We start from the raw sequence: 13,588 nt of genomic DNA, 5'->3' as shown, positions 1-13,588 counted from the left end.
AAACCTCTGATGCCACGAAGCTGCTGATGTGTGAGGAACAGGGAAATGCTGGTGGGACTGAATGGACTTGCCTTCACCTGCTTTGCATTGCCAGTGTAACAGGATCTAGCTGATTGCACCGTCAGGCACATACATGCCCTGGAGAACCAGGTTTCTGCCTGTGGAGGGGAACCAATGTGCGGATAGACAGGCACATGTCTGCTCTCATGGACCTTACTGGAAAAGATGCTGAACCCCAGTATCCCCCCCTGGTTGCTAACATGCCATCTTTAAAAGCTACCCATCCATTCCCATACTGTCTTTAGCAGCTATTCCCATAGGGAAGCTGGGTTATGGCGTGGTTTGCTGTATAAAGTTACACAGCATGATGCTCTCCAGTGTTTCTGCCAGAAGGCAAGAATTTCAGGACTTCTTGCACTCTCCCTGTTTTATGAATTACCAGAGGACTGCGTTTGCTTAATTATCATTTAGAAAATATGTGCTTGCTCCACCCTACCAGGGAGACTTGTCATAGGCTCCCATCTCCACACCAACTCTGAAGGAACCAGACTGTTGAATCAGCCCTGGAGGGACACAGTCAAACCAATCCAAGCAGCTAGTCCCGTGGAATTTATGGATATTGCTCCAGTCCAAATCCTACTTCTAGCAACAGTGAAGACTGGTTGTCAGAGAAAGATGCATCAGCCTGTGCTCAGTGTACTTGGTGCATGGGGAGCTGAGCACCTCATCGTGTGGACAACGTTGCACATCATAATGTTTGCTTTGAGACCAGTCAGCATCACGCCCTGTCCAGAAAATCTGGATCCTCCTTCCTTCAGAGCACAGAACTGCAGATGTTTTTAACAGCTGCAATGTTTTGCAGCATTCAAAGCCAGTTTCCATCCATTAATTCAGCTTCTGAATCACTCAATGTCCTGGTTAGCAAAGCTAACAGAGATTATGAGTTGTGTTTTTGTTTCAAATTTTTTTCAGTGGCTGACAGTGATGTTGGAAGATGCTTACGGGGGGAAGCAGGTTCTGCAACTCAGAAACAGTCTGACAGGAAAGTGGCTTTGCTTTCAAGGGACTGCTGGTCCTTCTTCTCCCTTGTCCCTGTTTTATGGTTGCAGTAACAGATCGATTATTGAGACTCAGACCTGGCCTGTTTAACAAGCTCAGTTTTAATTCAAGAGTACAAATGTGGTCAGATCTCCTATAAACAGATCAGTTCTGGCTGACAGAGGAGGTTTCTCCAGAGGAAGTTTTGGTTAAGGGTAATCTGACACTTACAACCAGGTGAAAGCTGCTGGAGCTTCTTTATCCGAGCTGTAAAATACCACAAACACTATTATCCATCATTTGTGTTTGAAAACAGAAGGCAAGTTCTGCTTTGTGACCCATTTGTTGCCCATTGTCTCCATCCAGACACCATGCTATCAAGGGCTTTGTGTCTGAGTCCATTCCAGGTGCCCTGAAGAACAGGGATGTGCTTCATCCAAGTGATGCTCATCATCTACCCGGGCTTTGTAACCCAGCCACTCAATTCAAAACAAAGCCCAGCACCAAATAATTCAGGTGCTGTATCCTAAGTGTCTTGGTTTTGATCCAGCTGGATCAAGACAAAGGTTGTGATGAGAGACCAGGCCCTGAGTCAGGCACACAGTCACTGTCAGTACGGACTCGAAAGCCTGGAGACCACAGCCCATCATTTAGTTTTACTTGAAAACTACCCTCTGAAGTCACTGCTATTTGAAGATCCGATCTATTTAAAACACACACAAAAAAGGGAGATTGAAATAGCAGGGGCTGTGAGGAATGGGGGCCTGAGCTTGAATTCTTCCTCATCTGAGCACATGGTGACTTGGATGCTTTCCATGGATGGCTCGCAGCCGCTGTTCCTGCATTGCCAGCAGCAAGGAAAGCAACATCTTACACACATGATGACAGCCCCCCCCTGCCATGCAGCCCGGCCATTCAGTTTATTTGCCGGTTGTTATCACACTATTTATAGCCTGCACCTATTTCTGACCCTGCAGACTTACATTTGAGAGGCATCGCCACTTCCAGAGTCACGGAGAGCCAGGGACGTTTGAAGAGTGACAACTGCAAGGACAAAAGAAGAGAAAGCTTGACACAAAAGAGAGTTGGAGAGGGCAGGCAGGGCGCAGGGTATCTCAGAACCATCACTGACTTACTAGAGAGTGTTTCCATCTGTGCGATACGTGCAGGCATTCCTGCCTTGTGGGGTTTACAGACTGGCCATAGTGATAAAGAGAGGAACTTTTCCTTCTTGCAATATTCTTCTTTCTGTCTCTTTCCGGTTATTTCATAGAATCCCAGACTGGTTTGGGTTGAAGGGACCTTAAAGCTCATCCAGTTCCAACCCCTGCCACGGACAGGGACCCCTTCCACTAGAGCAGCTTGCTCCAAGCCCCTGTGTCCAACCTGGCCTTGAACACTGCCAGGGATGGGGCAGCCACAGCTTCCCTGGGCACCCCCTGCCAGCGCCTCAGCACCCTCACAGGGAAGAGCTTCTGCCTAAGAGCTCAGCTCAGTCTCCCCTCGGGCAGATTAAAGCCATTCCCCTTGGCCTGTCTCTCCAGGCCCTTGTCCCAAGCCCCTCTCCAGCTTTCCTGCAGCCCCTTTAGGCACTGGAGCTGCTCTCAGGTCTCCCCTTCAGGAGCCTTCTCTTCTCCAGGCTCACCCAGCCCAGCTCTCTCAGCCTGGCTCCAGAGCAGAGCTGCTCCAGCCCTCGCAGCATCTCTGTGGCCTCCTCTGCCCTCATTCCAGCAGCTCCACATCCCTCTTGTGCTGCTGCCCCAGAGCTGGATCAGGGCTACAGGTAAATTCACTCTAATTCGGGAATTTTTGGGCTAAATTTATTTTCTGTACAATTCTGCAGCTTCCGGAGACATGGGCTGTTGTGTCCCTATGGGAGGAACCTCCCTTTGGCACAGGTGTAGAAAACAGAGTTGCCTTCTTATCCCAGGTACAGCTGGTCCTTCTACAAGCACTGGGCTGTCCCATGGGACTTGCATCCTTCCTGCCTCCCAGCCTGAGCAGCTGCAACCCACAGGCTCTTTGCCAAGCAGAGACCTAGCAACAAGCATCCAGCACTCAGTGACAACACTGGCTGTTGTCTGAGCTTCGAGCCTCTCCATGCCTGTTATAGCACAACAGCTGTGAAATGCATTACTCACAGATGTCTATAATTAGGGACCAGCTCTGCCTTCCGATGGCATCTGAACCAAAAAGGCCAGTGAACATTGAAACACTTGCTTCAGGCAGTAAATAAACCATTCATGCTCTATAGACATGTGCGATTCAGTTTTACTGATTTAGCTTCATCCTAATTGTAGGGACCAATGTTTATTGTGGGAACCAAGAGAAAGAACCTTGGACCCAAAGAGATCATAGTTGAGCTGTTGTTTCCAGCAAGACATTCCCATATGGCCAGAAGGCTTTATGTCCTGGTGTCGCATACAATCCTAACTGACAGAAGTAGGTCTTCATTGCTGTGTTTTGGGATGATTATTTGTGCCTTGCTGCCTGCCATGGAAAACTAATTTGCATCTTGACTAACACCAGCTGTTTGCTACTGTTGATGAGCTTCAGTCATCTGTAAGTTCTGTCAACAGCAGCACATATTATATAGAGCATGTTTTCCAGCACAAGCCTGCACCAAGAGCCTTTCCAGCCACTACAGCATCAGAAAACCTCCTATAGAAAGAGAAAACACACCAAAAAAAAAAACCAAATAAAAATCAAAATGTTGTCTTCAAGGAGCTCTGCGCAGTGTCTGGGAATGCAGGCTGAGCTTTTTGGAAGGCGTTGTGTGTTCTCATTGTTGGTTGTCTCCTTTGGGTCTTCTGATGGCCTCAGCCCCCTGTTGAAGAACCTTTGCATTCGCACTTGAAGAACCTTTAAACGCACAAGCAGCCCCAACAGAAGGTCTTTGTTGAGTTAAGAGACAACTGGTGGAGACAGGCAGCAGTGCAAAAGAGGGTATTTGAAGGTTAGTATCCTCTCCTTTAATGGTGTCTATACTTTTTTAGGAGGCTGGAAGGAGCTCAGCACACATTCAGAATGAAAGGTGAGGAAGCAGAGGCAGAAAAGCAGCAGCATGGAAAAGAGATGTTTAAAATGGGCTCTCACCAAGACCACAAAGCAAGAACAGGAGTCATAGAATCATAGAATCATAGAATAGTTTGGGTTTGAAAAGACCTTAAGATCACCCAGCTCCAACCCCCTGCCATGGGCAGGGACACCAGAGTCAAACCGAAGATTTCATCCTTGTGTTCCCCGCTTGGATCATCCCTATGTTATTCCCTCCTTCTTTACTGCTGTTTTCCATGTATTGCTGTGGTTTTACAGAAACAAGGAATAAAGGTGTGCTGTGTGGGGTGTTTTAAATTCTGTTAACACTGTGTTAACTTCGTACTTGCAGACAGGTCCCGTTTGTGGCCCTGCCATTTCCAGAGACAGGATATCTATCATTCCTGGAGATCCATGCTAGCTGACATTTCCTGTTAGACCAAACTATTATGAGATTTGCACACACCAAGCACAAGGTTATTGACCATGAAACCAAATAGAATGAACAGGGAAGAAAATCTGGGAGACACACCTATCCAAGGACCAACAGATACAAAACCCTGCATGATAGATGGGCTAACACTATGATATCAGGGTCGGTATCCTGTCTGATTGAATCTACTTCATCAAACATCATCAAGGACAGAATGTCCCCTTTGCCCATAACTGGATGCAGGATGAGTAAGAAAGAAATATGACTTCTAACACATTGATGAGTTACTCTGTGTCCTCTACATATTGCGGGAAGCCATCACAAAGCACCCCTGTGCTCTGGGCACCAAATCAGTTTCCAAGTACTCCAGTTTTAGGGATGCTAATTTGTTAGGTATTGCCTCAAACTAGAAAATGTCAATGTAAGATCTCCTTTCCAGTCTGCTGTTCTGCCTGTCAGAGGATTGAGGTCATGCTAAGTGCTGGGAGTGCTTAGAGTCCCTGCTCTTACACATCCTTGAAGCCACACACTCATCTCTATCTTTGTGTTTTCATGTTTAGTGTTTGTATAGGCAATACACTCAGTTTCCCTGGAAGTCTCAGGTTGGGTCTGTGACCACTGATACTGCACCCTCAGCATGGTCCCACGGGGAGGCTTAGCCTGGGGTAAAGCAGCTCATGGACACATCTCCTGCCAGTGAAAACAAGGAAAAATGACCTCAAATCAGTTCGGATACAGGGAGAGAACATGAGTTATAAAAATCTGTCAGAAACTGACCCAGGACTTTGCTAGAACATGGGGAGCTGTTGGAGTGAGCCCAGAGGAGGCCATGGAGATGCTGCGAGGGCTGGAGCAGCTCTGCTCTGGAGCCAGGCTGAGAGAGCTGGGCTGGGTCAGCCTGGAGAAGAGAAGGCTCCTGAAGGGGAGACCTGAGAGCAGCTCCAGTGCCTGAAGGGGCTGCAGGAAAGCTGGAGAGGGGCTTGGGACAAGGGCCTGTAGGGCCAGGCCAAGGGGAATGGCTTGAACCTGCCCGAGGGGAGACTGAGCTGAGCTCTTAGGCAGAAGCTCTTCCCTGTGAGGGTGCTGAGGCGCTGGCAGGGGGTGCCCAGAGAAGCTGTGGCTGCCCCATCCCTGGCAGTGTTCAAGGCCAGGTTGGACACAGGGGCTTGGAGCAAGCTGCTCTAGTGGAAGGGGTCCCTGCCTGTGGCAGGGGCTGGAACTGGGTGAGCTTTAAGGTCCCTTCCAACCCAAACTGTGCATTGATTCTATGATTTTAACGCTCCTGGGTAGCCAGAAAGAAGGATCTCTTTCTGCCTGCGACTTGGTGACCGACAGAGGCTACATCTGTATTCACTGTGTATTGGACGAGACGAACTGGCAGGTAAATTGGAAGTATTGTTTGAGACAATAATTCAATTTCCCTCATCAGATCAGTTAATGGCTTTCATTTAAAGGGTTCATGGAGGATCATTACTCTCCATTAAGCTGCCATAGGTAGACACAGACAGATGGCAGACTGGTTTCCTCAAAGGGCTCTACTGAAGCTGCCTACCTGGAGACAAATCCTTGAGCTTGGCTGTCAAAGGAACCTGTCAGGCACATAGATGAGGGCTTGGGATAGTCCCAGGATCTGGCTCCGGTGAGCTCTGATCCTGGTGGGCCTGTGGGAGGTCTGCAGGGTGCATTGGCTGTAGGGGACTGCTCAGGGACTGCACATAAGTGTATGTATGCATGCACTGCAGTGTAAGGGTGGACAGAAATTCAACTGAAGAAGCACTGCTCTTCTGCTGCAGGGAATTGTGAGCCTGAAAATCCCCTGATGCTGAGTCAGTGTGGCTGCAGGGAGCAGGAGAGCCCTCTCTGTGGGACAATACCATCACCCTTCTATGCCCCAGGAGATGGTCAAGAGCCTTTTAATGCAGGATGTTCTTCTGGTCCATGTTGTGGGTGTTGAAACAACCTCAGAAAATCAGCTCTATGGACCAGAGTCCATGGAGTTTCTTAGAGCAATGATGTGGAATGGGCAAGAAATGTGGGTTCGAAACACCTGCGTCCCCACTTTCTTTCTGCTATAGGGCGAACACATCTGCTTTGCACGAAGGATGGGTGAAGTACAGCTCACCTCTGCTCCTTTGCTTTGGCATGCTGGAGATGGCCTGGGGCTAATTACACTGAGTCAGCATGGCATAGAAAAAGGGTCACAGCTTCAGCTTTTGTGGCTGGTCCGTTGGCTTCCCTCCTGCAGTTCCCTCACCATAGCCCAGGGCTAATACAGGCTGTGTGGCTGAGGACTCAGGTACCACACGTTAGCATTTTCCTAGAAAGGATGTCTTAGGAGATTGCTCGGGAGATGAGAAAAGTTTTATCCAAGCTCTTCAGAACTGTCAGGAAAGGAAATTTAAAAAGGCTGATGTCAAACCCTCACTCTCACGTTGAACAAGGCTTCTTGGGGGGAAATGTGTCCTCTTTGATTTTCTATGAGTTGTTTTGCCATATCCTACTTAGTGAAATTGCATCAAGCACTTCATAACAACCCCTCCTTTTCAAGTGTGCAATCGTATCTCCTGGGTGGGACTTGTCGTTGCTGAGTTATCCTGGAAGAGGAACATGTCAAAGGGCTTCAGAAGGACCTTGTGAGGGTGTATTGGGGAGGTTATATCAACGCACTGCTTAATGCCTTGTGTGGGCAGGCAAAGCCCAAGACAGAAGTATGCCAGGCCTAATGAAGGAGGATTCAGGCTGATATTGCAGATGAAAGCACTAGAATGGCTCTCTTCAGATGCCTCACAACTCTTTAGAGCTTAGAGATGATTGGGGGGGTGTCACAAAAAGATCTTGGATATCCCTAAGGAATTAGAGATGTTACGAGGACACAAAGAAAGGGCTATGCAAGGAGCTGGACTGGGCTGTGGGGTCACAGAGCAGGCAGTAGCCATGACAAGAGGGTCTCCTATGCAGGATGGGTGCTCCAAGAGGGCTTAAAGGACTGCTGTTAGAAAACAACCCTTGGACACCCTTTTGGCCTATGTCCTTATGGACATCCTCCTGCCACATGATGCACTTCTTCTGTCCATGACCTGCATGGGGTAAGGAGAACAGCAACACAATACTCTCAAGAGTAAGATGTAATAGGAAGATCCACCTTTAGAAGTTCACAAACTCCCCACAAATGGCTCATTGAGAGTAAAACTCACCGCTGTCCCTGAAGGCTGGAGTCAGTCAAAACATCACAGTTAAGCAGACATTAACTTGCTCAATGGAAGTCAACCCAAAGCCTCAAAGTGCATTATAAGCAACCTGCTTCTTGCTGGCTAGGGCAGCTCCAAGCTAATATATTCTTTTCCTGTAGTATTCACCTCTTCCCTTTTGCCCAAAGCCTAGGTTGTCAGTTCTCTTTTTCTACCACACTTCTCTCAGGATGGCAGGGTTTGTTCCAACTACCACAACAGTGAGAACAAGCAATGGGCAAAGATCCTCCACACACCTCCAACTCCAGCTTTGTTTGCTGTCTAATGCCTTACACATCAGTATAAAAGAGGCCCTTAACCAAAATGGACAACTGTTTCTGCAAATGGCTGAGTATTGTATGAAGTGAGTTAACTTAAAAATACCATTTTTCCAGTGGAGACAAATCCCTCTGTACTTCTTTCCCTCATCCACATTCATTGCAGTAGTATCTCACACTAACATGTGGGCTCAGAGCAACGGAATTACCCTAACCTGCCTTTCTAAAGGTCCATGTCTTATGGTTGATTCCCTAGTGCCTCGTAAGAGTTGAGGTTTTGCTATAGACTTTCCCTCTGGACAACCAGTAAAGGTTTTCTCCATTGACTATGAGCAGAAACCCTTTGGGTATAGAATACCTCCAGGGTCTCCACCTTTCTGTCAAAAGTGATTGAAATTGGGCAGCACGTTCAAAACTCCCTGGGGAAAAAAAAAGACTGAATGGTTAGGCAGGTAAAGACACAGGGAGGCAACAGCAAAGGTAGCATCATTGCACAGTACTCATTTCCCTAGGAAACAAGGGCGAGCAACATTTTTATTGCTTTTGATTATAACCTGCTGTGCATTGCCATCTTCAGTCTGCAAACATGAAAGAGCCACCGCTGTAGTAACCACATATGACATCTGATGCTGAACAGGAGGAGATGAAATCCCCAGTAACAGGGGACCTATTTCTACCTAAACTTCCCAGATAATAATGCTAGAGAATTGTCTTATGAAACACACAAAATAATGAGAAGCTGAGATATCATTTCCCAAATATTCATTTTCAATCTCCTCTAACAACTGCCATCAAATCTTGACATTTTGCTCTCACTTCAGTTCAAAACAAAATAAGCGTTAAATAGGGTCTGTATTATGGTCTGAGTGAATCTGAAGGTGTTTGCATTGGGACTTCTACCTTCACAGGGTGAAACCACAGGATCATGGCCTAAAAAATAAGACTGGGCAGATGAGGTAACCAGCAAATGGTTGATTTCACAACATTGCCCCACATCAGTTCCAGGAATCACTGTGCAACCTGGCAACTTGGCAGCCCACAAGATGCTAAGCAGCGCTGAGCATGCTAAAAGGGATGCCAAGGTGCCAGAAATGATACAATGGAGAGTCCTTCCTTGGAAAGAAGGTATGTTATAGAGGGATAAATTCTGGCTCTGTTACATGCCTGTTTGCTTGTCACAAACATCTGTGCAATAAACTATCTAGTCCTACATCTTCCTTAGCCAGCACCAGGAAACAAATCACTCCTTACCTACAAAACTGAATAAACATCTTCTTTGAGCGCCACATTAACAGGAAGAACCGACTCTCTCAGCCTGTCTGCATAACAGAGGTGCTCCAGCCCCCTGAGCATCTTCATGGCCTCCTCTGGACATGTTCCAACAGGTCCACATTCTTATGTTAGGGCCCAGTTTTGACCAGCTTTGAGCTTTGTACATTCAGGTACTTGGGACAGCCTTCTCATAAGAGCAACATGTGTAAGGATCCTTCCTCCATCAGCTAAGGCACCAGTAGCTGAGATAGATGAGAATGCCTAAAATAGACACCACCCTTGTTGATACACTGAGAACTAAGCCTGGTGTCTTCAGAAAACACAGGATCTGTCACAGAGCAAGCCAAAGCATCACCGGCTCACTTATAGGTTAGGGCTGGAGAACATCCCCTTCGGTAAGACACAGGTTGAGGCAAGTAGCCCACATCCATTATGCGCAAACAAAACCATTTGAGACAGCAGCAAAGCCTTGAAACAAACAGAGCAACTCCCAGCGGTGCCCACAGCAGCAATTCTAGTTTAGAAACATGCTCAGCTTTGGTTAACTGTCTATTGCTGCACATTGATTATTTGGGGCAGCAGTGGGGTAGGTGTCAATAGCCTGGCAAGAGCACCCATGGATGCTCTGGGCTAAAGGGAACACCGTGTTCTAACCATAGCAGCCTTGGGTACCACCAGGCCCTGAATACCCTGTGGCCATTTTACTGCAGAGAATATGATTTATTTCCTGGCTTTGCTGCTGTAAACATATGGCCATCATTAATAATAATCACTGATTATGCCCGTTTCTAATTGAACACAAGACACAGTGTGCACAATAGGATAAGAACATGTTGGCAGACAATCTAAAAAGGCAAAAGTAAGGATTATGTGGGTTCATTTGGGGGTGTGATGATCTAGAAGAGTGAGCCAGAACCTGGTTTTACTAGCCATTCACACCAAGATGCCATTTCTGATTGCAAGTGAAGACGTGCCTGCTCCCTGTTTCTTTCCCACCATGTCAGCCCTACTCATTTCAAAGTATAAAATGCAGACTCATAAAGGAAGCTAATAATTACCAAAATCATTACTACATCTGTTAGCTGCAGTTTCATCTTCCCATGTCTTGGCAATTCCCTATCAGGGTCAAATCTTTCCACCCTGTTTCATTTTGGCAGAGTTCTCAGACATAACTGCTGTGACACAGAATGACACATGCCAGCTGGAATGACAGCTCTTAGGACATTGTATTCATCAGACACAAGCTCATATCCCAGAAAAATGGGTTTAAGTTCTTACAGTAGTGATGTGGACAAAAAAGATCTGCGATTTAATAAAATTTAAATGCTTAAAGAAGGTTTTTTCTGAGCTAAACAGTGTCTAGTCTCTGATGTATCTGGTTAAGAACCTGTAGAAAAAGGTGTAATGGATGAAGATAAAGAGAATCTTTCCTAACAGACATCCTAAGCTTTTAATAGCAAGAGATTTAGAGACCTGCTGAGCTAGAGCTTGGCTATGGGCTATACTTGAGGAGCAGCTACCATGGACATTTCTTTTTTGGGTGATATAGAATCATAGAATCACAGAATGGTTTTATTGGAAAGGATCTTCAGATCATCCAGTTCCAACCCCCTGCCATGGGCAGGGACACCTCACATTAGGCTGTGTCACCCAAGGCTCTGTCCAACCTGACCTTTAACACTGCCAGGGATGGAGCATTCACCACGTCTCTGGGCACCCTGTGCCAGCGCCTCACCGCTCTCACAGTAAAGAACTTCTTCCTTAGATCCAATCTAAACTTCCCCTGTTTCAGTTTGAACCCATCACCCTTTGTCCTATCACTACAGTCCCTGATGGAGAGCCCCTCTGCAACATCCTTGTAGCCCCTTCAGACACTGGAAGCTGCTCTGAGGTCTCCATGCAGCTTCTCTTCTCCATGCACCAAGTCAAAAAGAAACAAATGCAAAAAGAAATGCAATTCCTGTTTGCTTTAAACATGAGAGCAGGAACGTCTTCATCACCAAAGAGCAAATAATCCTCCCTTTCCCTCCACTGCTCATGGTTGCACGGATCATGATCTAAAAGCAGCCCAGGTAGGTAAATCCACCTGCATGTTACCTAACTGGGATTTTGTAACTCTCTTCCCCTGCAAATGATTGTTGCTACTTACATTTTGATTGTGGTTTCAAATCAGCTTCATCTGACTTGGCAAAAGCTTCTGCTGTGCTTTGTTTCCAAGGAAATATTTGGGTCAAACATAGCAACTAAAAGCTGCTGCTATTATTTAGCAAATAGCCCGAACCCTTGCTCTCCATCCAAGCAACCCTCAGGCTTCGAAGAGCTGGGAAATCTAATCCCACACTGAAGCTTTGCAAACAACCCCTCTGTTTATAATGGACCAAGCCACAAAGCCAAATCCAATCACGCCAAACCTTTGTGTTGCTCAATACTTGCTGTGAGCTCCATTTGCTGCCCTCTTTCCATCTCTGTTATTCGTTAACTGCTGTTATGCTGTACCTCCTTCTCCCTGTATCTGTAGGAAAATGCATCAGACCAAAACTGATGAAGCATTCTAATAATGCTGATGGTGTTAATGTAGAACTGTGTCCATTAGGTGCCTTATGGCTTATTAGAAGCATCTGGAAAGTTATCCATCAAGGGACAGAACCTCAGGCAATATGGTCTAGTATGAGCCATCCCTGCCCATGGCAGGGGGGTTGGAAATGGATGATCTTAAGGTGCTTTCTAACCCAAACCATTCTATGATTCTATGGTAAGGGTGTTGACAAAGACCTCTGAGATTTCACCTCTTTCCTCTCAAACAAAGCTCTTTCAATTTTCTTTTGGGTAAACAGCTCCAAAGCACCTCCGCTTCATCTCCAGTCAAAATAGAACACGGGAGGTAAGCATATCCCATTTATAGTCTAAATCTTGCTTTGCTAGCTTGGGTTTGGTTTGGGTTTTTTCCCTCCAGAATTGCACAATCAAAATTTAATGATCCCCTGCATATATTCGAGACATACATGGAGATTACGCTGCTTCAAAGGTAAGCATAAGTGTTCACTTCACAGCAAATTGCTGCTGCCTGTAAAGCAGCTCTTGGCATGGAGCAATGATAGCCAGGAGATGGCATTTATGCCTTGCTCTTTAGAGATGTGACCCACTTTAACCAACATTAAATGGAAATCCAGCCACTGATAAAGGCAATGGGATGAGTTAAAAACCATAATCAGTGCCTGGTACCCACATATATGCATGTCCTTCATTCTTTCTGCCTTCTAGCTATATGGCTTTCTAGTTCTTGTGGCTTTTGGCCATTTCTGCTAAAGGTTTTGAGTTTTCTATAGGTTTCTGGGAAGGTGGTGGTTTTCCATGAACCTCTCTGGACTATGTGGCTTCATCTTTTCTGCTAGCGAATACTCCCTAGCTCTGGGGTCAAATAATGTTGCTCAGACTGTGTCACACAACTTGTATCTCTCATTCCAGAACTGAGTGGTCCCCTTCAGGCTGCTTCATTGGCCTGTGCTGTCCTCCAGACTTCTTAGGCATTGCCTCATCTGTTCACTGGCATGAAAAACAATTCAGATTTAGATTGGACATTAGGCAGAAGCTCTTCCCTGTGAGGGTGCTGAGGCGCTGGCACAGGGTGCCCAGAGAAGCTGTGGCTGCCCCATCCCTGGCAGTGTTCAAGGCCAGGTTGGACACAGGGGCTTGGAGCAAGCTGCTCTAGTGGAAGGGGTCCCTGCCCGTGGCAGGGGTTGGAGCTGGAGGAGCTTTAAGGTCCTTTCCAACACAAACCAGGCAACTGCAGAACCGTGCTAGAGACCGTACCCTGGCATGGGTTATACTGTTGGGATAGATGCAGACCAAACCTGGTAAGTACACGTAAGTCATAGAGACCAACTGCTAAGGTCAGCTGCTCAAAGTGTATCTGTCAGTTATGTACACAACAGACTGTCAAAGGAAACAAGACAGCAACGCAGGGCAGCCACCTCTCCCCCTTTTCCAGCTCTGTTTCTGCCTTAGAATCACAGAACCAACCAGGTTGGAAAAGCCCTTTAAGCTCATCCAGTCCCATCATTTCCCAGCACTGCCAAGGCCACCACTGCCCCATGGCACTGAGGCCTCGTCTCCACGGGGTGTGAACCCTTGCAGGGCCGGTGACTGCAGCCCTGCCCTGGGCAGCCTGTTCCAATGCCTGAGCACCCTCTGGGGCAGGAATTGTTCCTCAGCTCCATCTAAACCTGCCCTGGTGCAGCTTGAGGCCGTTTCCTCTTGTCCCATCCCTTGTTCCTTGGGAAAAGAGTCCAACCACCTCCTTTCAC

General features: G+C 46.9%; 1 long non-coding RNA gene across 1 annotated transcript in view; it reads left to right on the top strand.

Annotated features, from left to right (window-relative positions):
• LOC130598784 (uncharacterized) overlaps positions 1-13,045 on the top strand; it is a 146,811-nt gene extending 133,766 nt beyond the window's left edge. The window contains exon 3 of the long non-coding RNA XR_008972073.1: positions 13,000-13,045. This is a non-coding gene — a long non-coding RNA (uncharacterized LOC130598784). The remainder of the gene's footprint in view (positions 1-12,999) is intronic.
• Positions 13,046-13,588: the final 543 nt, after the last annotated feature.

This window comes from Pezoporus wallicus, unplaced genomic scaffold (genome assembly GCF_028554395.1).
Source record: "Pezoporus wallicus isolate ANWC-B61680 ecotype Strahan unplaced genomic scaffold, APGP_CSIRO_Pwel_v1 contig_7461, whole genome shotgun sequence".
In the NCBI taxonomy this organism is placed as follows: domain Eukaryota; kingdom Metazoa; phylum Chordata; class Aves; order Psittaciformes; family Psittacidae; genus Pezoporus; species Pezoporus wallicus.
Note: the sequence above shows the minus strand (reverse complement) of the source record. Positions and strands in the feature narration are given on the sequence as shown.